Source organism: Apus apus, chromosome W (genome assembly GCF_020740795.1).
Source record: "Apus apus isolate bApuApu2 chromosome W, bApuApu2.pri.cur, whole genome shotgun sequence".
Lineage (NCBI taxonomy): Eukaryota > Metazoa > Chordata > Aves > Apodiformes > Apodidae > Apus > Apus apus.
In genome coordinates, this window is record NC_067311.1 from 51,283 (window position 1) to 75,199 (window position 23,917).

The 23,917-nt window shown below is 51.6% G+C and overlaps 1 protein-coding gene across 2 annotated transcripts in view; it reads left to right on the forward strand.

The window, feature by feature from the left end:
- The first annotated feature begins 1,243 nt into the window (after positions 1-1,243).
- CTIF (cap binding complex dependent translation initiation factor) overlaps positions 1,244-23,917 on the forward strand; it is a 149,783-nt gene continuing 127,109 nt past the window's right edge. For both annotated transcript variants that reach the window (XM_051641715.1, XM_051641716.1), the window contains exon 1: positions 1,244-1,394. The gene's annotated coding sequence lies outside the window, so the exon portion shown is untranslated. The remainder of the gene's footprint in view (positions 1,395-23,917) is intronic.

The following is a 23,917-nucleotide window of genomic DNA, read 5'->3' on the forward strand; positions in this document are numbered from 1 at the left end:
GTGGCTGTGGTTCTTCCCTTGATGTCCACCAACGTGATCCGTTTATTGGGGTGAACGGGACAGAGTGGGAGAGCAAAAAAGAATTCGTGGCTAGAAACAAAGTTACCTCGAATATCTGCCCAAACAACAAGAGAATGGGGGTGATTAGATGGGCTGGTGTTTCTGAGGGCCTGGTGGGGTAAGGAGAAGGTGGCTTAAATCGCTCACAGGAATGTTTCCAAGTGGCTTTGAGCAGGTCTGAATGGATCTGTCTGGCAAGAAGAGTGGTTAAAAGGTGTTTAAATCCTGGGGTTTGCATTTCTTGACTCAGGGTTTTGTGTATTTACATGGAAACACTTGAAGTTTCCTTCTTTTCAGCTCAGCTTAAAACCCACTTTCATAGAGCTGGGATGGATGCTGCTGAGCATGGATCAGGAGCGATGCAAGATGGTGCAGTTCTCTGCCTGAATCCTGAAAGATGCAGCTTGGCTGGCTGAAATGAGAGAATGATGGAATCTTTTAGGTTGGAAGAGACCTCTAAGATCATCCAGTCCAACTTCTCCCCCAGCCCTGCCAAGGCCACCACTGCCCCATGTCCCTCAGCACCACATCTACACGGCTTGGAAACCCCTCCAGGGATGGGGACTCCAGCCCTGCCCTGGGCAGCCTGGGCCAGGGCCTGACAACCCTTGCCAGCAAGAAATGCTGCCCAAGATCCCATCTCAGCCTCCCCTGGCACCACTGGAGCCCATCTCCTCTTGTCCCATCCCTTGTTCCTGGGGAGCAGAGCCCGACCCCCCTGGCTCCAACCTCCTCTCAGGCAGCTGCAGAGCCAGCAGGTCTCCCCTCAGCCTCCTTTGCTCCAGGCTGGACACCCCCAGCTCCCTCAGCTGCTCCTCCTCACACTTGTGCTCCAGCCCCTTCCCCAGCTCCCTTGCCCTTCTCTGGACACGCTCCAGCCCCTCCATCTCCTTCTTGTCCTGAGGGGCCCAGACCTGACCCCAGGATTCCAGCTGCCCCCTCCCCAGGGCCCAGCACAAAGGGGGGTTGGTGATGGCGATGGGCTTATGAGAATTACAGTGAGACGATGAAAAATCAAACCAAAACCACCACCAGAGCAACACAAGCCCCACCCGAGGCAGCAGCAGGAAGACGGGCGGGCTGGGAGGGCTCTGAGGCCGAACTACAAGTCCCGCCGTGCCCCGCGGCGGGGCCGGGCCTGGCGGGAAGGGCGGAGCGCGTCCCTCCCCGGCCCGTCCCTCCGCCTCAGCGGGGCCGGGTGTCCCCTCCCGGGCGGGCGGTTCCCCTTCTCCTCTCCCTCTCTCTCTCTGTGTCCCCCTCGTCCCCCCCTCACCTCAGCGCGGCGCCCATGAGCCTGCCGGTGGGGGTCTGACAGCGCCCGGCTCGGCAGCGCGGTAAGGCCGGGGGGCCATGACACAGCAGCGGGGGCTGCGGGAGGGGAGGCTGTGGGGAGGGGGCACGTCCCGCCTTTTGTCTGCCTCGGAAATAATTCGAATAAGACTAACAATAATCCAGGTGTGAGGGCGCCCCGGGCTGCTGGTTTGGGTTGTTTTGCCGCTGAAGGCGGAGACGGGGGGATTTGGCCTCCGGGGTTGGTTTGGGGAGAGCGGGTTGCGTGAGCGGCCTCGTCCCGTCGGGTCTTCCCCTGCCCTTCCTTGGCCATCTGAGCGTGGAGGTGGGAGGACGAGTGGATCTTTTCCTTCTCCTGGTAAAAGGCAGCGGTGGGAAGGGCGGCGACTGGGGTGGGCAGAGGTTCGGGGTTGGGTTCGGGTAGAGCTTTTGGCCTCTGGAAGCTTCCCGGGCCGCTCGGTTAGTCCTGAGGAAGGGCAGGAATTTTAGCCTCTTCCGTCCGTTTCCTCCTCCAAGCCGGCTCCCCACAAAGGAGAGGGGGAAAGCTCCTCAGAGCACCTGGCAGCTTCCATCGTGGGGGATGGCGCCGAGGGCCTGGGGAGGAGGAGCGCGGTGGCAGGGACAAAAGGTGCCTCCGGCTGGTTGGACCCCCGAGGGTCTTTACAAGGATGGGGGGGGACATCCCCGGGTGGGATGTCCTCTGCTGCGCGGTCCCGAGGTGGGCACATCTCCCCCTCCTCCCCGGGCTCCCGGGAGCTGCTTTCCCCATCTTTGACGCAGGGCTGGGTTGGGGTGTAGCGAGGGGAGGACTCACCAGGGAGTAAAATGTTGTGATTTTGACCATGATCGTTTTCCTGCAGAGTCACCCTGGCTGCACTTGGCCTCGGGGAGCGGGGGTGACAGTCGGGGACAACAGATGTGGAGTGGCAGCCGAGCAGCCGGCGGCGGCTGGACGTGTTGGGGGGCAGCTGCCCCCAGCGGCGCTTTAGGGCTGCGGGAAGGGTTGCTGGCTGCCCCTGGCAATCCCAGGGCCTCAAAACTCCATCCTTGGAGTTGTTTTGCCATAAACTCAGAGGATGATTCACCTCTCAGGGCTGTGCTTTGTGTCATGCTCCTCTGGAAGGGGTGAGACCCCCCTACACCAGTAGGACCCCACACAGGTGAGGTATCAGTCCCTTTACATTGGAAACAGGCAGGTGCTGTTTCCCAGGATGAGGAGGAGGGCTGGAATGCCCTGGGCCTGGCTGGGGACCTGGTAGCTCCTCTGAAATAGGCTGTTTTCACATGTTCATCTGTGCCACCTTCACCCCTGCTCCAGGAATCCATACTACTCTTCCTCCACCACTCAGGCAGGTATTGGATGAAGCTTGAAGTCACAGCCTTGTTAACAGAAACGAGAGAGATAAGAGGAAGCAGAATATACACTGAGCTGGCAGGTTGTTTCTCTCAACCCAAAGATACCAAAATAAGACAGAGTGATGTAATGGTCCCTCCTCTCCAAAGCCTGTGAAGGCATTTTGATGGTGGACCATCCTCTGAGCATCCAGATGCTGGCAAGGGGATGCCACGTGGAGTGAAGAGGGAAGCATCCTGCTCTGCAGGGCTTATGTGACCCTGACAAACCACTATTCCCACTTTGCCTCTAGTGAGTGGGAAAATCCCCAACATTTGATGGTGTTAATTCACATTGTTTTACCCCATAAGGACCAGGAAGGCTTTGCTCTGCCCTTGCTTATCCTGAGGTCCAAGAGCAAAACCTGCTGAATTTTGTTCCCTCAAGCCTTGAGTAAAATTTCTAGGCTGTGGTTTCCCTGCGTGAAGTGTGTTATCTTTGGCAGAGAGATGAGCAGTGTCTGTTTTGGGAAGCTCAGGCTGTGCTCTTATGTAAAGCTCTTTCCCTCTGAGCTCCATCTGAGACTTCCTTGTGATGGGAGTTCTGTACCAGAGGACTCTATGAATTGAAGGTGTCATGGTTAAAGTGCCATGGGTCTTCTCCAACTCTTAGGAAGCATCTTTTTTTGTCATTTATAAGATCTCATGTTGCTTTTAAAGGAGCAGCAGTTGGATGGTGATCCTAGGAGAATGATGTTCAGACTGAAATGAATATGACACTGAATGTTCTCAAAACTGTTGTGGTTTTAACCATCAACTTTCCTGCTGGAGAAGAGAGGGTTTGTCTCTTCCATGTCTGCTTTGGTCTGTGCCATGGTTGGCCTTGGCTTGCTGGACTCTAACATCATCATTGTCGGTCTTCTGCAATGTAGAGGTACCCCAAAGGTGGCCAGGAATGGGAGTGGTGTCTCTAGAATGGATTTGAGATCTTTGCTGTTTCAAGTTAGCTTTTGGAGACTCCTTTGAGGCAGTCCATGGGCCTCTGAGGCTTTAGGGACCACAGGTTGAAAAGGGGTAGTCTTGTGCTCACATCAGATAAGCCATTGTTCCTGTCTCCTCTCCTACAGGGACAACCCTTGCCCTGCCATGTCCCCCAGGCACGTAGCAGTCATGGTACAGGAGAATTAAAACCTGCTTTCTTAGGTGGCAGGAGAAGCTGTGGTGACACAAGTCAAGCTCTTTCTCTGCAGGACCAAATCCTGCTGTGCCTGTCAGCCAGGAGCTGCCACAGCATTTCATAATGCCCAGCAATTTATTGAGGGTGTCTCCTCTGTGGCCACCAGGCGCTCACTCAGCTTCACCTTCAACCAGCATGGTTGTGTCCACCATGCTGTTGGGTGGTGGTGGATGTCATCTGCATCTCTCAAGTGGCAGGACGTTGTGGGTGAGGATGTCCCTGGGATGGGGAGTGGTGGTGGGCAGCTGTGTGGTGTGCCCCAGCCCTTGGTATCATGTCATGCCTGGGTGACCTGAAGAGATACTCAGGTGCCCCACAAGCTTCTCGTTTCTCACCAGCTATTTTAATTGGCCTTAATGCAAAAAAAAACCAACAACAAACCCCAAACCAAACAGCCAACCTTACCCCTCCCTCTGGATCTGACCCAGCTTACTGGGACTCGTTTGTAGAACCTGTGCCACCCCAGGAAGGCTCCACCACTGCCACAACCTGCCCCTTGCCAAAGCAGAAGCTCCAGGGAGAGACACAGCTGCCACCAGCTTCCCCAGCTGCCTGCAGTGGGGAACCATTGAGAGGGTTTGTAATTAAGTCTCAAAGATGCTTTTGGACTCATGAAATCATGGAGGGGCCATATTGCTTGGCTTGCATTCCCTGGGACCTCAGGAGAAGCTTGGGAGAAGCTGGTGTTGATAACCAAGCTGTTGCCATCCCTCCACCACTGATGGTGTTGGTTGGTAGCTGGCACAGGAGGCAAGCAGGTTGTCATGGAAAGGGTGATAAGGGAGGCTGCAGCAGGGTGGCACTGCACACCACAGCAGTCCAGGTCCCTGCCATCAGCTGTGCCATGCCAAGTGACAGGGATGGCACCTAGTCCATCCCCAAGCTAGAGTTGGGAAGGTCTTCTGCAATAAGTAGGTATAATTGCAAGTGTTCTGAGTCATCTCAGAGTTGCAGACTGGTTTGGGTTGGAAGGGACCTTAAAGATCATCCAGTTCCAACCTCCCTGCATGGGCAGGGACACCTCCCACCAGCCCAGGTTGCTCCAAGCCCCATCCAACCTGCCCTTCAACACATCTGGATCACACCTGTGGTGGGTTACTCTTCTAGCTCAAAAGTGTTGTGCTTGCAAAGACAGGCTTGTGAGATTCAATCAAACAACACTTTTGATGCAGTGCAGAAAGCCAACCATGTCCTGGGCTGCATCAGAAGGAGCATGACCAGTAGGGGATTCTACCCCTCTGTTCCATTCTCATGAGACCACCCCCCCTGCAGGGCTGGGGCCAGTGCTGGGGTCCCCAACACAGGAAGGACATGGAGCTGCTGGAGAGGGTTCAGAGGAGGCCACAGAGATGATGGGAGGGCTGGAGCAGCTCTGCTCTGGAGACAGGCTGAGAGAGTTGGGGTGTTCAGCCTGGAGAAGAGAAGGCTCCAGGGAGACCTTAGAGCACCTTCCAGGGCCTGAAGGGGCTCCAGGAAAGCTGGGGAGGGACTTGGGACAAGGGCAGGGAGGGAGAGGACAAGGGGGAATGGATTCAAACTGGCAGAGGGGAGATTGAGGTGAGACATGAGGAGGAAATTCTTTGCTGTGAGGGTGGTGAGACCCTGGCCCAGGTTGCCCAGAGAAGCTGTGGCTGCCCCATCCCTGGCAGTGTTGAAGGGCAGGTTGGATGGGGCTTGGAGCAACCTGGTCTGGTGGGAGGTGTCCCTGCCCATGCAGGGGGGTCGGAACTAGATGATCTTGAAGGTCCCTTCCAACCCAAACCAGTCTGGGATTCTGTGATATGATTCTGTGAATAATTGTGGAGTGAATTTTATAGGATTTTTTGTATCCAGGAGAGAAGTATGTGCTCTGGTCACCAGCAGGACTGTGATGTAGTCTATGTCTAACCAAGCCAGCCTGAAGCAGTGGTCAACAACTGCTGGTTTGCTTGTGGGTGCTGGCATCTCCCTGCATCACCCAGCCAGGACCAAACCCCTGGGCCAGAGGGTTCCTGGGCACCATACTTGGCTGCAATGAAACCAGAGGGGATTTTAATAATGTGCCATCAAAACTTCCATCTTGGGTGGCTGGGCAAGAGAGGAGGAGAAATCAGGAAGGGTTGTGGTTGTCAGCTGGAATTTAATACCAGAGAAATGTTTTATGTTGAAGGAGGTTTTTGCTTTGCATGGTGAGAAGACACAGGGGTGGATGCCTGCACCCAGGGGAGCTGTGTTCCTTTAAATCGGGGTGTATCAGTCATCCAAGAAATGTCTCTTCCCAGCCAGGCAATTGGCTTGAAGGCATCTTTGATTACATTTTTCTCTGGGCTGGAGAAGCTGGGCTGACAATTCTAAAACTTGCAGCAATGATTTTTGCAGCTGGAGGCTTCACAGCAGGATGTGGAGCCTCAGGGAGCTTTTGGGAAATGATTCCTTTCTTTTTCTTGCCATGTGCATATTTCATCATTGCGAGGTAGTAGGTGAGTTAGGTGGAGTTTTTAGAGGCTGTGGGGTTTCACCATGGGTTCGCTGATCCACCTGAAGGCTGTGCAGGCATTCAGGGAGATCTAGACAGGCTGGAGAGCTGGGCAAAGAGGAACCTCATGAGGTTCAACAAGAATAACTGTAGAGTCCTGCACCTGGGGAGAAAAAACACCAGGCACCAGTATAGATTAGGGGTTGGCCTGCTGGAAAGCAGCCCCATGGAGAAGGACCTTGGGGTCCTGGTGGACAAGTTATCCATGGGACAGCAAGGTGCCCTTGTGACCAGGAAGGCCTGTGTCATCCTGGGCTGCATTAAGAAGAGTGTGGCCAGCAGGTCAAGGGAGGTTCTCCTCCCCTTCTGCTCTGCCCTGGTGAGACCACATCTGGAGGATTGTGTCCAGTTCTGGGCTCCCCAGTTCCAGAGGGACAGGGATTTGCTGGGAAGAGTCCAAGGGAGGCTACAAGGATGATGAAGGGACTGGAACATCTGCCTGATGAGGAAAGGCTGAGACACCTGGGGCTGTTTAGTCTGGAGAAGAGAAGGCTGAGAGGGGACCTGATGAATGTCTCTCAATCTCTGCAGGGTGGGTGTCAAGAATGGGCCAGTCTCTGTTCAGTGGTGCCTGTGACAGGACGAGGGGAAACGGCACCAAGTGACAACACAGGAAGTTCCACCTCAACAGGAGGAGAAACCTCTTTCCTGTGAGGGTGACAGAGCCCTGGGACAGGCTGCCCAGAGAGGTTGTGGAATCTCCTTCTCCGGAGACTTTCCAGACCCATCTGGACACGTTCCTGTGTGACCTGCCCTGGGTGTTCCTACTGCAGCAGGGGAGTTGGACCTGATCATCTTCAGAGGTCCCTTCCAACCCCAACCATTCAGTGATTCTGTGGTGGCCACAGATGTCTCTAGAGGAAGAGGAGTCCATGGAAGAAGCTGAAGAGCTGCAGGGGGCCAAATGTGATGAGGTGATGGATGGCTTCCTCTGACAATTTTCCCCCTTCTTTTGGGACCAGCAGTTTCTCACATCCCCTCAGCAGCTCTGCACTGAAACACATGCTTCTGGAAAGCTCTTCTGGTCATGAGGGAGTTTTCCCTCTCCCTGCATCCCTGCTCCCTCCATGTCCATGCTGGCCTGGTGCAGGCACAGGAGCATTTTTTCCTGCCTTTGTGGATGCCCATAGCAGTATTGGTGGCAGAGAGGACATCATAGCGCTGTGGAGCACTTGGATGTCAGCAGAGCTACAGAATCCTTCTCCTCTTGGGTGCTTTATATGCAAAGATTCACCCTAGGGTGCTGGTCCCTCTCCCTCTTTCCTGGGTTTTGGAGCAGCTGTGGAGTACAAATCATCCTTCTTGAATTCATCTTCTTCCCAGCTGCATGGATCTGACTGTGTCCAGTTCTGGAGCCCTCAGCACAGGAAGGACATGGAGCTGTTGGAGAGGGTTCAGAGGAGGCCACAGAGATGATGAGAGGGCTGGAGCAGCTCTGCTCTGGAGCCAGGCTGGGAGAGTTGGGGTGTTCAGCCTGGAGAAGAGAAGGCTCCAGGGAGACCTTAGAGCACCTTCCAGTGCCTGAAGGGGCTCCAGGAAAGCTGGGGAGGGACTTGGGACAAGGGCAGGGAGGGATGGGATGAGGGGGATGGATTAAAACTGGCAGAGGGGAGATTGAGGTGAGACATGAGGAGGGAATTCTTTGCTGTGAGGGTGGTGAGACCCTGGCCCAGGTTGCCCAGAGAAGCTGTGGCTGCCCCATCCCTGGCAGTGTTGAAGGGCAGGTTGGATGGGGCTTGGAGCAACCTGGGCTGGTGGGAGGTGTCCCTGCCCATGCAGGTGGGTTGGAACTGGATGATCTTTAAGCTCCATTCCAAACAAAAAAAATCTGGAATTCTATGTTTTGCACTCTTTTTTTTGTTAATATCTTGCATGACATGGGGTGTAAGATTTATTTATCGAGTACAAGTGGCCACTTTGAAGCTTCTTCTCTGTATTTCTTTGCTTTTTATTTGTTTTCATGAAAAAACATGAGGCTTATTCACTCAGTACTTGCTCTTCCTCCAGAAACGTTTTTAACTCAGGGCTTCATTTCAGCCCAATTTGACAGAGCTGAGATCTGAAAGGGAACTTACAGAAAGAGGATGGAGAAAGGAAATCCTAACTGATCCTTGGTTACAAGGAGAGGCTGCAGCAGTTGTGAGCTTAAATATGACCTGTCTACAAGTGTAGTTGGTTAACTCCGAAGGTACATTCAGTAATTCACTGGGTTTTCTCTTGGGAAATAGCCCAAATTGTCTTGGATCTGGAGGAGGAGCTGGCTGTAGGGATGCTGCTAGGGTGGGTGTGATGGGATGATGTTAGATGATTTCAAAGTTCTCTTCCAACCCAAACTATTCAATATTCTGCTGCCCCACTGTTGTCCCAGGACTCAGTGGTTGTGCGAGACCACTGAGCTTGCACTGAAAACTGGTGGTTGATTTCTCTCTGGGGTCTTCTGCTTGGCTGTACAGGTATCCCAGCGTTTAGAAGGGTTTTCCAGCCTTGAGCTTAGCCTCACCATGTACCTGCTGGGGTGGATAATCAGAGTGGATTATACAGTTAGTGCTAATCATCACCTTGCACGTGCTGCCTGCTCCAAGCTCACACAGAGCATCTGCATGTTGGGGAATGGATGAAATCTGTCCCAAAAAGCTTGGCCAGGCTCTCTGTGAGAACTGGGGAAGGGGCTGGAGCACAAGTGTGAGGAGGAGCAGCTGAGGGAGCTGGGGGTGTCCAGCCTGGAGCAAAGGAGGCTGAGGGGAGACCTGCTGGCTCTGCAGCTGCCTGAGAGGAGGTTGGAGCCAGGGGGGGTCGGGCTCTGCTCCCCAGGAACAAGGGATGGGACAAGAGGAGATGGGCTCCAGTGGTGCCAGGGGAGGCTGAGATGGGATCTTGGGCAGCATTTCTTGCTGGCAAGGGTTGTCAGGCCCTGGCCCAGGCTGCCCAGGGCAGGGTGGAGTCCCCATCCCTGGAGGGGTTTCCAAGCCATGTAGATGTGGTGCTGAGGGCCATGGGGCAGGGGTGGCCTTGGCAGGGCTGGGGGAACGGTTGGCTTGGATGATCTTAAAGGTCTTTTCCAACCAAAACCATTCCACAATTCCTATCAAGACCAAGGTCACAGCATCTCCTGCAGGAGATACAACAGCAGCAGGCTTGCTTTTTGGCATCATCAATGATCCATGAATTTGCCTTGGATCTGGAGCTGCTGATAGAAGTGATCAGTGAACCTCCAGCTCCCCAAGGAGCCAGGAATGATGCTGTGCTCCTCCCTGCTTGTGACAGCCTCTCCTGTTAGGGCTGCAGCAGGAGGAGCTGCTTGTTCCCTTCCCTTTGTGCCGTCACCACGTGCACTTTGGTTTATTATTATTAGGATTCTAATATTATTTATTTATTTTTCAACTGGGGATTCTCTTCCTTTTATGTCAGCTCAGAGAATGGTTTTCCTTACGTTCTTCTCTATTTGGGGCTCTGGGGGAGGAAGTGACTCAGCCTTTCCCTTCTCTGCTTTGCACACTCATGCCTTTGCTGGCTTTGCTGAGGTTTTCCTGGAGAACCTCGGGTGACACTGGCTTCATTCAGCAGGAGCCTGTCTGTCTCCTCAGCATTCCAGTGAGGGAGGGCACGGTGGGGGAGGATGAGCCATCAGAAGGAGCTTTTCCCTGTGCCAGGAGGATAGTAACACAGCCAGGAGGACACGCTGCCAGACCTGCAGCAGCTCCAGATCTCCTGCTTTGATCCCCAGCTGGGAGCACGGACATCTGTGGAGATGCAGACAAGGCCAAGCCCAGTGAAATGTTGAGGACTAGCCTAGTCATATTGTGAAAGAAAACAAGGAAGAAGGAATTTGGTGGGATGGAGTCACCAGAGAGAGGAGAGTGAAGATGACTGCTGAAGGATCCTGGTTGACAGCTGGTGTAACATGAGCCAGGGTGTGCCCAGGTGGTCCAGAAGGCCACCAGCATCCTGGCTTGTGTCAGCACTGGTGTGGCCAGCAGGAGCAGGGCAGGGATGGTCCCCCTGTGCTGGGCCCTGGGGAGGGGGCACCTGGAATCCTGGGGTCAGGTCTGGGCCCCTCAGGACAAGAAGGAGATGGAGGGGCTGGAGCGTGTCCAGAGAAGGGCAAGGGAGCTGGGGAAGGGGCTGGAGCACAAGTGTGAGGAGGAGCAGCTGAGGGAGCTGGGGGTGTCCAGCCTGGAGCAAAGGAGGCTGAGGGGAGACCTGCTGGCTCTGCAGCTGCCTGAGAGGAGGTTGGAGCCAGGGGGGTCGGGCTCTGCTCCCCAGGAACAAGGGATGGGACAAGAGGAGATGGGCTCCAGTGGTGCCAGGGGAGGCTGAGATGGGATCTTGGGCAGCATTTCTTGCTGGCAAGGGTTGTCAGGCCCTGGCCCAGGGAGTCCCCATCCCTGGAGGTATTCAAGAAACATGTAGATGTGGCACTTCAGGACATGCTCCAGTGGGCATGGGTTTTTTTTTTTTGTGGTGGTGTTGTTGGCTTTGTGGGGTCTGTGGTGTTTGGTTTGTGTTTTGTTTTTTGTTGTTGGTTTTTTTTCTTTCCCCCAACTGGACAGTTGGACTTGGGGATCTTAGAGGTCTTTTCCAACCGTGACCATTCTGTGATCCTGATGGGAAAGGTCTGTGGATGATGGATGGATGATGACACTCGCTCTGTGCAGGATTCCTGCCAGCTTGCCTTTCATGGCAGAGCTGAGCCAGTTGCTCAGTGCCAGGGAGGAGGAAACATCTCTTGCTCTCCTCAGGGCTTTCAGACACTGTTGCTCAGCCAGGGAGTCACTTCATCTTCTGCCACTTTCAGTGATATCAGACATTTGATGTGCTCTGCTTGAAACATGTGCGTTCTTTTCAGGTGAATTGTTCACCAAATCGTTATGGTTGGAAAAGACCCCTAAGATTACAGAGTCCAGCCATCCACCCAGGAGGAAAAAAACCAAAAAACCAAACCAACCCACATCAGACCACCACCACCACAACCCCTCCCCCTCCCCATGCCCACTAGAGTGTGTCCTGAAGTGCCACATCTACATGTTTCTTGAATCCCTCCAGGGATGGGGACTCCACCATCTCCTTGGGCAGCCTGTTCCAGTGCCTGATCCCTCTTCCAGTATAGACATTCTTCCTCCTATCCAACCTAAACCACCCCTGGTGCAACTTGAGGCCATTCCTCTGCTCCTGTTGTTACTGACTTGGGACAAGAGCCCGACACCCGCCTCCCTACAGCCTCCTCTCGGGCAGCTGTAGAGAGCAATGAGGTCTCCCCTCAGCCTCCTCTTCTCCAGGCTGAACAGCCCCAGTTCCCTCAGCTTCTCCTCACAGTACTTATTCAGTAGACCCTTCCCAAGTTTGGTTGCTCTTCTGTTCTCCTCTCCAAACTCTTTTTATTTTTCTCTTTCCAAAGGGAAAAGGGGAAAATAAAATCAAGAAGCAACTCCCAAGCCCCCCCGAACCCTTCTTGTCCTCCTTCAGAACCCAGAGACTCAAACCCTGAGAGCAACTTTGATCTTCTTAGGAAATTCTAACATGCACCACTTATTCCTTTGTGTCCTGGTTTGAGCCAGGATGAAGCCAGTTTTTCTTTTGCTGATCCTTTTTTTCATTTCAGTGAGCTTTCTTCAACTAGCAACTGCGTGTTCTGCTAGGTTGATAAGACACTGGAATGTTTTTGTAATTGCTGGGCCCTCAAGGTCGTGCCTTTGCTCTGCCGGCTCAGACACTGTGGGGGGATCTGTGGCCCCCCCATGGGAGGCTGGGTTAGACGAACAGCAAAACTGGCCAGAGATATTCCATCCCATATATCTACGTAGGCTCGGGGGAAGGTCGGAGATGACAGAAGAAAACTTCCTTCCTTCCTGCTTCGCTCTCTCGCCGCTTCGCTTCGCCTCTCTGTCTGCCTTCCTTCTCTCTCTCTTTTTCTCTTTCTTTTGTTCGTGGCCGGCGTCTGGGAAAACACCACCTGCCCATCATTGTCGACCCATCGACCTCAAGCCCTCCTGACCCTCGTAACTCTCTGCCTTTCTTCAGGAGCTGCTTCGGGATTCCTTGGAATTGTCTCATCTGAGGGAAGTGCTGTGGGAGTTGCTGGGGGTGGGGGGAGGCGAGAGGCTTCTACCACACTTTTGTATAATCACTATACATATATATATATACACTCTAATATCACATATTAATATTCTAAATAAAGTTGCACGGTTCAGTTTTCAATCTAGACAAGTCTCTCTCTCTTTTTTTCTCTCTCTCCTTCCCTACCTGGGTGGGAGGGGGAGGGGATCGAGAGCATTGTTGTCAAACTGAGTCAAACGTTGACAACAATTTATTGGCGCCCAACGTGGGGCTCGAATTTTTAAGCCCAGATTACAAATTCCATCTCTGATGGGAGAAATCCCGCAGATAGCAATGGCAAGCAATTTTGCTGAATTTCTTGATGGAATGAAAACTGAACAGACGTTTGATGCCATGAATCTACTAGATTTTCTTTCAAGCCTGCAGCTGTACATGTGGTATGCAGCCGAGAGCATTCTGCTTTTTGTGGCTGCTCTTGTGATCGTTTTATGGTTTATTGATAGAACTGTAGCCATCATCAACTGTATAATCACAGGCTTGGTCATTTTAGGGATTATGATACTGTTCTTTATGGGGGCACTGTATATGTACAGCCATAGTACAAGTTCTAGATGGTCCATCTTTAAACCTGTTTTATTTCAAGTTGAATCTCCCAGCTTTTGATCTGAATAGCATTGTCACAGTAGGGATGTTTTTGCTGAATGTTTATAATATAATGTGGATGCGTAGGGCCAGCTGCTGTTCTGCTCACTGCCATTCCCCCACAGGCAATGCTGCTGCCACTGCTGCTGCCAACACCACTGCTGCCAATACCACCACTCCTGCTGCTACAAAAACAACTGCTTCTACAGAGATAGAGTCTGATCCATCACAAATCAGGCTAGTTGATCCTGTGACTAGGAGCAAGGCAAAGGCAAAGCGCTCCACCCTTTTCACCCGCTCCCGTCTGAGATGTCCAGAGTTCCTTAAAGCAGCAGAAGGTGAGGGGGACGAAGAAGAAGAGAATTCTAATACAGTTGATGGAGCGGGTGCCTCTCAGACAGATAAAAAGCCAGGCCACTCTCAAACGGATAAAGCGACAGCAGGCCCTCCTCAATCAGATGACGACGACGACGATGACGACGACGACCTTTTCTATCCTCACTCCATGAACGATCTGCGCCTCATGAGAAAGGACTTCACCCGCACTGATGGTGAGGGAATTCTTCCATGGTTGCTCCGATGCTTTGATAGTGGTGCTGAAACCCACAACGTGGACGAGAGAGAAGCCAAGCAGTTGGGATCCCTGGCCAGAGATGCTGGTATTGACAGAGCACTTATTACTAAGGTGGGAACTACCACCCTGTGGGACCGACTTCTTTCAGCTGTGAGAGAGAGATACCCCCACAAGGGTGACATCGAATGGCGCTGGAGCAGAACACCCACTCTTGAGAAAGCCATCACATACTTGAGATAGCTGTGCGAGAAGTGATCTATGATAAAGATGGACTTACAAATCCTGATGATGTTGAGTGTGACACACCGATGTTCCGGAGATTTGCTCAGGCTGTGCCAGCAGCACATGCCCATATATTCTCCTTCATGGGATGCTTTAGTGAAGGCGCAAGACCGACTGTGCGTGAGGTGGCTTTCAAAGCACGACAGTATGGAGACATCATCTCTGATTCCCTTCAGTTCCAAACCTCAGCCATTGAAAATGTGACTGACAGAAGAATAGGATGCCAAATGGATGGGGAAGTAAACCCCAGATTCTCCCTAGAGACGACGGGCCACGTGTTGCAGTCATTAATAAGAGACGTCCTGCTACGAGACAGCAGCGAGGAAGACAGGACTCACTGCGACGCCACCTGTGGTCTCTCTTGAAAAATCATTTTAAAGAGGACTTGAGAGTCTGGGATAAGAAACCCACTGATATTCTCCAGTTGCGTGTGCAAGAGCTACTAACCAGAACAAACCCAGGAGATGGTTCTTCCAAGAAGAAGGTTGCATCAGTCAATAATCAGGATGGTTCATCGAGTTCTAATGCTCAGCCTTAGAGATGCCCTGCCTCCGGCCAGGAGGAGGAGAGGGATAACCGAGTTTATTGGACTGTGTGGGTTCGATGGCCTGGCACATCAGAACCACAAAGATATAGAGCTTTGGTGGACACGGGTGCACAGCGCACACTGGTGCCGTCGAATCATGAGGGAACAGACTCCGTCACTATCTCTGGAGTGACAGGAGGTTTTCAACAGCTGACTGTTGCGGAGGCTGACGTGAGCCTTACTGGTGAGGAGTGGCAGATGCACCCTATAGTGACTGGCCCAGATGCTCCGTGCATCCTTGGCATAGATTATCTTAGGAAAGGATACTTCCGTGACCCGAAAGGGTACCGGTGGGCCTTTGGTATAGCAGCTGTAGAGACTGAGGACACTGAACAGCTGCGTACTTTGTCTGGCCTTTCAGATGACCCTTCTGTAGTGGGGTTGCTGAAGGTTGAGGATCAACAGGTGCCAGTTGCTACTTCAACGGTGCATAGACGGCAGTATCGCACCAACAGAGACTCTGTGATCCCCATTCATAAGCTGATCCGGCAATTGGAAAGCCAAGGTGTGATTAGCAGGACTCATTCACCCTTCAACAGTCCCATCTGGCCAGTGCGAAAGCCTGATGGCGAGTGGAGGCTGACAGTGGACTATCGTGGCCTGAATGAGGTGACACCACCGCTCAGTGCTGCTGTACCAGACATGCTAGAACTTCAGTATGAGCTGGAGTCGAAAGCAGCTAGGTGGTATGCCACTATGGACATTGCACATGCATTCTTCTCTATTCCTATAGTACCAGAGTGCAGGCCACAGTTTGCTTTCACCTGGAGGGGAGTCCAGTACACCTGGAATCGACTGCCCCAGGGGTGGAAACACAGCTCAACCATTTGCCATGGACTGATCCATGCTGCACTGGAGAAGGGTGGAGCTCCAGAACACCTGCAGTACATTGATGACATCATTGTGTGGGGTGACACACCAGAAGTAGTTTTTGAGAAAGGTAAAAAGATCATCCAAATTCTTCTGGATGCTGGTTTTGCTGTGAAAAGAAGTAAGGTCAAGGGACCTTCACGAGAGATCCAGTTCCTGGGAATCAAGTGGCAAGATGGTCGTCGCCAGATCCCAATGGATGTGATTAATAAAATAACAGCTATGGCCTCGCCATCAACTAGAAAGGACACTCAAACCTTTTTAGGGACTGTTGGTTTCTGGAGAATGCATATTCCATGTTACAGTGAAATTGTGAAACCTCTCTATGAGGTGACCAGAAAGAAGAATGATTTCAAATGGGGTCCTGACCAACAGAAAGCTTTTGAGCAGATTAAAAAAGAGATTGTGCAGGCAATGGCCCTTGGTCCAGTTCGAACGGGGCCAGACATCAAGAACGTGCTTTATACTGCAGCTGGACACAATGGTCCCAACTGGAGCCTCTGGCAGAAAGCACCAGGGGAGACTCGAGGTCGTCCCTTGGGATTCTGGAGCCGGAGCTACAGAGGTTCCGAGGCCAACTACACAACAACTGAGGAGGAGATACTTGCAGCATACGAAGGAGTTAGAGCTGCTTCAGAAGTGATTGGCACTGAAGCGCAGCTTCTCCTGGCGCCCAGATTACCAGTGCTGAGATTCATGTTCCAGAATAACCTCTCTCCTGTCCGTCATGCCACCGATGTGACTTGGAGTAAATGGACTGCTTTGATCACCCAGCGAGCTCGAATAGGGAAACCTAACCGTCCAGGTGTTGTGGAAGCAATTACAAACTGGCCAGAAGGCACCCACTTTGGAATGCCACCACAAGAAGTGGTGAGACGAGCTCAAGAAGCTCCACCATATGATCATCTACCAGAGACTGAGAAACAGTTTGCCCTTTTCACCCATGGCTCCTGTCGTCTTGAAGGGAACCACCGGAAGTGGAAAGCTGCCGTGTGGAGTCCTACACGACTGGTTGCACAAGCAGCTGAAGGAGAAGGTGAATCAAGTCAGTTTGCAGAGGTCAAAGCCATCCAGCTGGCTTTGGACATTGCTGAGCGAGAGGGGTGGCTGAGACTCTACCTCTACACTGACTCGTGGATGGCAGCAAATGCCTTGTGGGGTTGGCTAAAACAGTGGCAGCAGAACAACTGGCAGCGAAAGGGTAAACCTATTTGGGTTGCTGACCTGTGGAAGGACATTGCAGCTTGAGTAGAGAAATTGGTGGTAAAAGTACATCATGTAGATGCACACGTGCCTCTGAGTCGAGCCACTGAGGAACATCAACACAACCAACGGGCAGATGAGGCTGCTCAAGTGTTCCAAGTAGACTTAGACTGGGAACACAAGGGTGAGCTCTTTCTAGCTCGATGGGCCCATGATGCTTCAGGTCATCAGGGCAGAGATGCAACATACAAATGGGCTCGTGACCGAGGGGTGGATCTAACCATGAGCACTATTGCACAGGTGATCCACGATTGTGAAACGTGTGCTGCAGTTAAACAGGCAAGACGATTGAAACCTTTGTGGTATGAGGGGAGGTGGTCAAAGTACAGGTTTGGGGAGGCCTGGCAAGTTGACTACATCACACTGCCTCAGAGCCGCCAGGGTAAGCGCTGTGTGCTTACAATGGTGGAAACAAGTACAGGATGGTTGGAGGCATCTCCTGTGCCTCATGCCACAGCCAGGAATACTATCTTAGGTCTTGAAAGGCAAATTTTGTGGAGACATGGTACTCCAGAGAGAATTGAATCAGAAAATGGGACCCATTTCAAAAATAGTCTGGTTACTGACTGGGCTAAAGAGCATGGTATTGAGTGGATCTACCATATCCCATACTATGCACAAGCCTCAGGGAAGATTGAAAGGTATCATGGTCTGTTGAAAGCTACCCTAAAGGCAATGGGGGGTGGAACTTTCAAAAATTGGGATAAAAATTTGGCAAAGGCCACCTGGTTAGTTAATACCAGAGGATCCATCAATCGGGCTGGGGCTGCTCAATCAGGCCTTTTGCATACTGCAGATGGGGATAAAGTCCCTGTGGTATGTGAAAGAAACTTGTTGGGTAAAAGTGTCTGGGTCTATCCTGCTTCAGGCAAAGGTAAACCTGTCCGGGGTGTTGCTTTTGCTCAGGGACCTGGACATACTTGGTGTGTGATGATGGAGGATGGTGAGGTACAATATGTACCTCAGGGTAATTTGACGTTGGGAGAGAACTCTTGATTTAGCAACTGGTAAGGTATAGAGCCTGTATGTCATGTATGGTATGGAATAGGGGGTGGAATGTCCTGGTTTGAGCCAGGATGAAGCCAGTTTTTCTTTTGCTGATTCTTTTTTTCATTTCAGTGAGCTTTCTTCAACTAGCAACTGCGTGTTCTGCTAGGTTGATAAGACACTGGAATGTTTTTGTAATTGCTGGGCCCTCAAGGTCGTGCCTTTGCTCTGCCGGCTCAGACACTGCGGGGGGATCTGTGGCCCCCCCGTGGGAGGCTGGGTTAGACGAACAGCAAAACTGGCCAGAGATATTCCATCCCATATATCTACGTAGGCTCGGGGGAAGGTCGGAGATGACAGAAGAAAACTTCCTTCCTGCTTCGCTCTCTCGCCGCTTCGCTTCGCCTCTCTGTCTGCCTTCCTTCTTCTCTCTTTTTCTCTCTCTTTTGTTCGTGGCCGGCGTCTGGGGAAAACACCACCTGCCCATCATCGTCGACCTCAAGCCCTCCTGACCCTCGTAACTCTCTGCCTTTCTCCAGGAGCAGCTTCGGGATTCCTCGGAATTGTCTCGTCTGAGGGGAGTGCTGGGGGAGTTGCTGGGGGTGGGGGGAGGCGAGAGGCTTCTTCCACACCTTTGTATAATCACTATACATATATATATATATATATATATATACACTCTAATATCACGTATTAATATTCTAAATAAAGTTGCATGGTTCAGTTTTCAATCTAGACAAGTCTCTCTTTTTTTCTCTCTCTCCTTCCCTACCTGGGTAGGAGGGGGAGGGGATCGAGAGCATTGTTGTCAAACTGAGTCAAACGTTGACACTTTGTTTTATAATGTTGTTGGAGTAGGAAATGATCTTTGTCTCAAATGATTCTTCTGTCAGATTTCATGTTCTCTCAAGTTATTACTCCTCTCCAATTATTACAAACTGCTGCTCTCAGGAGGAGTCATTTGTATGTAATGGGATCCTTGCTGAGGAATTCTTACTTCCATGGCAGAAGTCCTGTGCTTTTGCTGACAGATGGCTTTCCTGCATGGTCTCTGAGGTGATGGTTGGCTCTGGAGCGTGTGGTGAGGAAGGTTGGGCAGTGTTTCTCAAGTAGCTTATGGCAATAGGGCTCCAAGTGCTTCATAACTAATCCTCACGCTTGGTCTTCATAATGCAATCATCTGAGCTTGAAGCCACTTCAGTGAGTGGTGACTTTAAGGTTCCACAAGCCTTTGGTAGAACATTGGTATCTCCATGAAGGGCCTTCTTGAACCTCATGTGCTGTGAGCAAGGACTTCCCTGGTGGTCACAAGATTCAAACTTCTTTTTATGTTTTTTTCTGTATATTAATACTCATTTGGCACCGACAATTACAGCTATTGATGTGGACCTTCATCATGACCCTTTTGTGCCAGGTGCTTGAGAAGAACTGAAAAGCAAGGCCTCCTGGCACAGTGATTGGGGGTCTCATGTCCTGGGATTGGTGGCAACAGAGCTTTTACTGGCTTTGTGACACTGTTGGCTCAGCAGGGCTAGACAAAACTTCTGCAGTGTGGCTGGAGTGCCTCTTATCATAGAATCATGGAATGGTTTCAGTTGGAAGGGACCTTAAAGATCATCTAGTTCCAACCCCCTGCATGGGCAGGGACACCTCCCACCAGACCAGGCTGCTCCAAGCCCCATCCAACCTGCCCTTCAACACTGCCAGGGATGGGGCAGCCACAGCTTCTCTGGGCAACCTGGGCCAGGGTCTCACCACCCTCACAGCAAAGAATTTCCTCCTCATGTCTCACCTCAATCTCCCCTCCTCCAGTTTTAATCCATTTCCCCTCATCCCATCCCTCCCTGCCCTTGTCCCAAGTCCCTCCCCAGCTTTCCTGGAGCCCCTTCAGGCACTGGAAGGTGCTCTGAGGTCTCCCTGGAGCCTTCTCTTCTCCAGGCTGAACACCCCAACTCTCCCAGCCTGGCTCCAGAGCAGAGCTGCTCCAGCCCTCTCATCATCTCCGTGGCCTCTCCTGGACTTTCTCCAGGAGTTCCATGTCCTTCTTCTGTTGGGGGCTCCAGAACTGGACACAGTCAGATCCAGGTGGTGTCTCACAAGAGCCAAGTAAAAGGGTAGAATCCCCTCCCTGGCCCAGCTGGCCACTCTGCTGGGGATGCAGCCCAGAACATGGGTGGTTTCTGGGCTCCAGTGCACATTGCTGGCTCATGTTGAGCTTCTCGTCTGCCATCACCCAAAAGTCCTTCTGCTCTGGACTGTTTTTGATCCAGTCTCCTCCTCCAAGTATGTAGGGGGCTACCTGGGAGTCTTCATATTGAACAGTGAATGTGGCTTCCTGGTGGCAAAGATATCTTGTTGAGTGCCCAAAAACAGGGCCTTGACTAGCCCAAAATTCTTGGGTAAGGAGCACAGAGTCCAGGACTCAGAAGTTAGGTCAGATCTTTATTAGGATCTCTGTTGAATGACACCAGTCCAGTTCAGCTACATGTTTCTGGAGAAGGTGTGGTGACCTTGCTCAAGGCAAGAATTCACCTGCCTCTTCCTTACCTTCTCGAGGAGCTGTGTGGAGAAGGTTCTCTCCAACCATGAATACACATGGAAAGAGTCTGTTTGGAAAGATAAAGGAGACACTTCATAAGGAAGCCATTTCTTTGGTCTGATAGTCAACAAATGTGGTGGGGCTGGTGGTGGTTAAGGTATAAGTAAATATATACTCTAAGAATCTAGTTATATTTTTACAAGAAACCCACCCAAATGAAGCCTGTTTCTTCTTGTAATACCCATGTCAGATCACACTTCTTCTTCCTTGAGTCTCTTGGCCTTTGCTTTGGGCCAGCCTGTAGCAGTAGGTGGGTTCTTGGAGGCATCATGTTGCCTTTTCTGGCCAGTTCTGGCTGTTGTGAGACACTGCAGACATTGAAATTGAGTTTGGTGGGAAGTTCTTTAAACCTACTTCATGATAAGGTGGTGGCAGCTGAGGTGAATATTTGTGTGGAGGTGATCGGGTGTGCTGGGAAGTCAGAAGTTGGTCATCACCTGGAAGTGCTTCAGTAACCCAGCTTGGGTTTTGCTGGTGTTGGTCTTTTTTTCTTGTAAGGAATCCAACCAAATCATGAACCTGTCAGAGGTCGTTAGATAATCAGCATGATGTGACCTGGACAGACTAGAGAGCTGGGCTGAGAGGAACCTAATGAGGTTCAACCAGGGCAAATGTAGGGTCCTGCTCCTGGGGAGGAAGAACCCCATGCATCAATAGAGCTTAGGGGTGGACCTGCTGGAGAGCAGTTCTGAGGAGAAGGATCTGGGAGTCCTGGTAGACAATAAATGATCCATGAGCCAGCAAAGTGCCCTTGTGGACAAGAGGGCCAATGGAATCCTGGGGTGCATAAGGAAGAGTGTGGCCAGTAGGTGGAGGGAGGTCATTCTCCCCCTCTGCTGTGCCCTGGTGAGGCCACAGCTGGAGAACTGGGTCCAGTTCTGGGCTCCTCAGTTCAAGAGAGACAGGAAACTGCTGGAGAGAGTCCAGTGGAGGGTGACCAAGATGATGGGGGGATTGGAGCATCTCCCTGATGAGGAAAAGCTGAGAGAGCTGGGACTGTTCAGCCTGGAGAGGAGAAGGCTGAGGGGAGACCTGATCAATGCCTACAAGTATCTCAGGGTGGGTGCAGGGAGGATGGAGCCAGACTCTGCTCAGTAGTGCCCAGGGACAGGATGAGGGGCAATGGACACAAGCTGGAACATGGGAAGTGACACTGAAATCTGAGGAGAAACTACTTCATGGTGAGGGTGACAGAACCCTGGGACAGGCTGCCCAGGGAGGGTGTGGAGTCTCCTTCTCTGGAGATACTCCAGACCCCCCTGGATGCAGTCCTGAGTAATGTGCTCTGGGTGGTCTTGCTTTAGTGGGAGAGTTGGACTGGATGATCTCTAGAGGTCCCTTCCAACTCTGACAAGTCCATGATTCCATGACTCTCAGATCCATCTCAGTGAATGTAAAGAGGTGGATCTGTTGGTGAGTCCTGCCCTCCATCCCTTAACCCTTCCCACCTCTTCCAGCTTCTCTCTTCTCTTCCAGTGACATGAATGAAAAACATTGTCCTCCCAGCACCTACACTCAACTTGGACCATATTAAGCTTTCTTCTGAGCACCTCTGTCTATTGATTAAAGGATTAGGAGGAATGTCAGCTAAGGAGCCATGAGTTTGATGAGCTAATTATTTTAACAAAATAAGGGTGAACTTTGATTCAAAGTACATGAGAAACTGTGGCCTCTGGTTTGTAGTGTCCTGGAGGGAGGTGGGAGAACATAATGAAGCTGGGAAGCTAATGAGAGGAGTTTGCTGGTTGAACATGAGCTTTGGGCTCAAGGTCTTCTGCAGGACTTAGGAGTATGGAAAAATGTTTGTATGTATTTAAGGGGAGGCTGGTGGGCTTTGGTTAAGGAGCTCTAGTGACTGCAGGAACTTCATGGTTGCATGAAGCATGTACAGGAGTGTTGAGTCTGTAGCATGCTCTTCTTGTGTGAAGATTTGGTTTAATTGGTGTCAGTCAATCATAGAATCATCAAATGGTTTGGGTGGGAAGAGGGCTTTCAAGGCCATCTAGTCCAATCCCCTGCAGTGAGCAGGGGCATCTGCACCTAGATCAGGTTGCTCAGAGCCCTGTCCAACCTGACCTGGAATGTTTCCAGGGATGGGGTATTTCCCACCTCTCTGGGCAACCTGGGCCAGGGTCTCACCACCCTCAGCATAAAACATTTCTTCCTTCTCTTTGGTCTGAATCTCTCCTCTTTCACTTTAAACTGATCACCCCTTGTCCTATCACTACAGGCCCTGCTGAAAGTACCTAAGACCTGAAGGACTTGTTGTATTGGTGGACTACTTGGCAGTTGGCTGGTGGGAAGAGCTTGCTGGTATCAACAGGCCTTGCTGGAGGAGCAGCTGTGTGGTCTGAAAGCGTGAGGCTTCACAAGAGCCTCTCACACCACTGGTTGGTGTGTGGATTGCCACAGGGAGCTGATGTGGGTTGTAGGTGCAAGCAGGAATCCTGCTGAGGTGTTGGCAAAGAAGCAGCTTAGAAAAAATGTTGGAGAGCAGTGAAAGGAGTATCTGCCTCCACTGTAACAAAGCTGAGTGTTTTTTGGAAGGTGGGGGTTGGATTCAAGTCACCATCTGAAGAAAAACCCTGAAGACCAAGGAATAGGTGACTGGTTTCTGTCTTCTGGATTGGAGGCTGGGTCCTCATGTTGGATTGCCAAATTGGAAACACATGATGGCTCTTGCATGGGACACAAGGGGAGGAAGAGAGAAGGGGGGGTCAGGATGGTGAACACATCTTCCTTTTTGGTCTCCCTTTCCTGTTTGCTTGGTCTGGTGTCAAACATCTGGACATAATCTCAGTCCAGCTCCCACTCTGGGGCTGAGCTGGAGCTCTTTCAACTCTTTGGGTCTTGAGGCTGCCAAGATGGACAGAGCTGATGTTAGATCATCCATGAAGGAAAAGATGGGTAGTAGAAAGCTTCCAGCTGTATCCTGTACAGCACTCATGGTGTGGGACCATCCTGGTTGCCTCCTGGAGCAGAAGGCTTTGCTTGCTGTGTGTGTACTTGAGCTTCACATCAACCTCTGCTACTTCTCCTAAAGGTCAGCCTGGATTTCCAGGCCACTTGCCACTGGGAAGAAGTTTCTTCTGGTTTAGATTAAGACTTGGTGGCTTTGTCCTGGAAGTCTGGGCTAAGGGAAGGTCCATGTAGGCAAGATGCTGGAGTTGTTCTGAATTGAAATAAGCTCTGAAGGTCCTCTGGTCCAGCACTCTGCTCAGCACAGGGCCAGCTTCTACATCAAACCTTCCTGCTCAGTGCCTCATCCAGCTGAGTCTTGGTGCTGTTTCCAAGGATCTCCCACCCCCTTGGCTCACCAGCTGCTGTCAGTGAAGGAATTTTCTAATATCCCATCAGACTTTCTCATGCTACCAACCCTCAGACCTCGAAGTGAGCAGCTGCTGTGGTTTGCAGCTGGAGAAGGTTTTCTGTTCCTGGTCTTCTCCACACCCCTGGCATGTTGCTGTTGTGTTTCTCAGCTCCTTGAAGACATCACCGCTTTCCAGCAAGGCAGCAGCTCCAATGTGCTCTGAGAGGGCTTAGTGCCAACTGACCTAATTATTGTAATCTCACTCTTCCCTAGATAGTGCAGGTTTCCTTGGCTCTCAGGAGGCTTCCCTGGG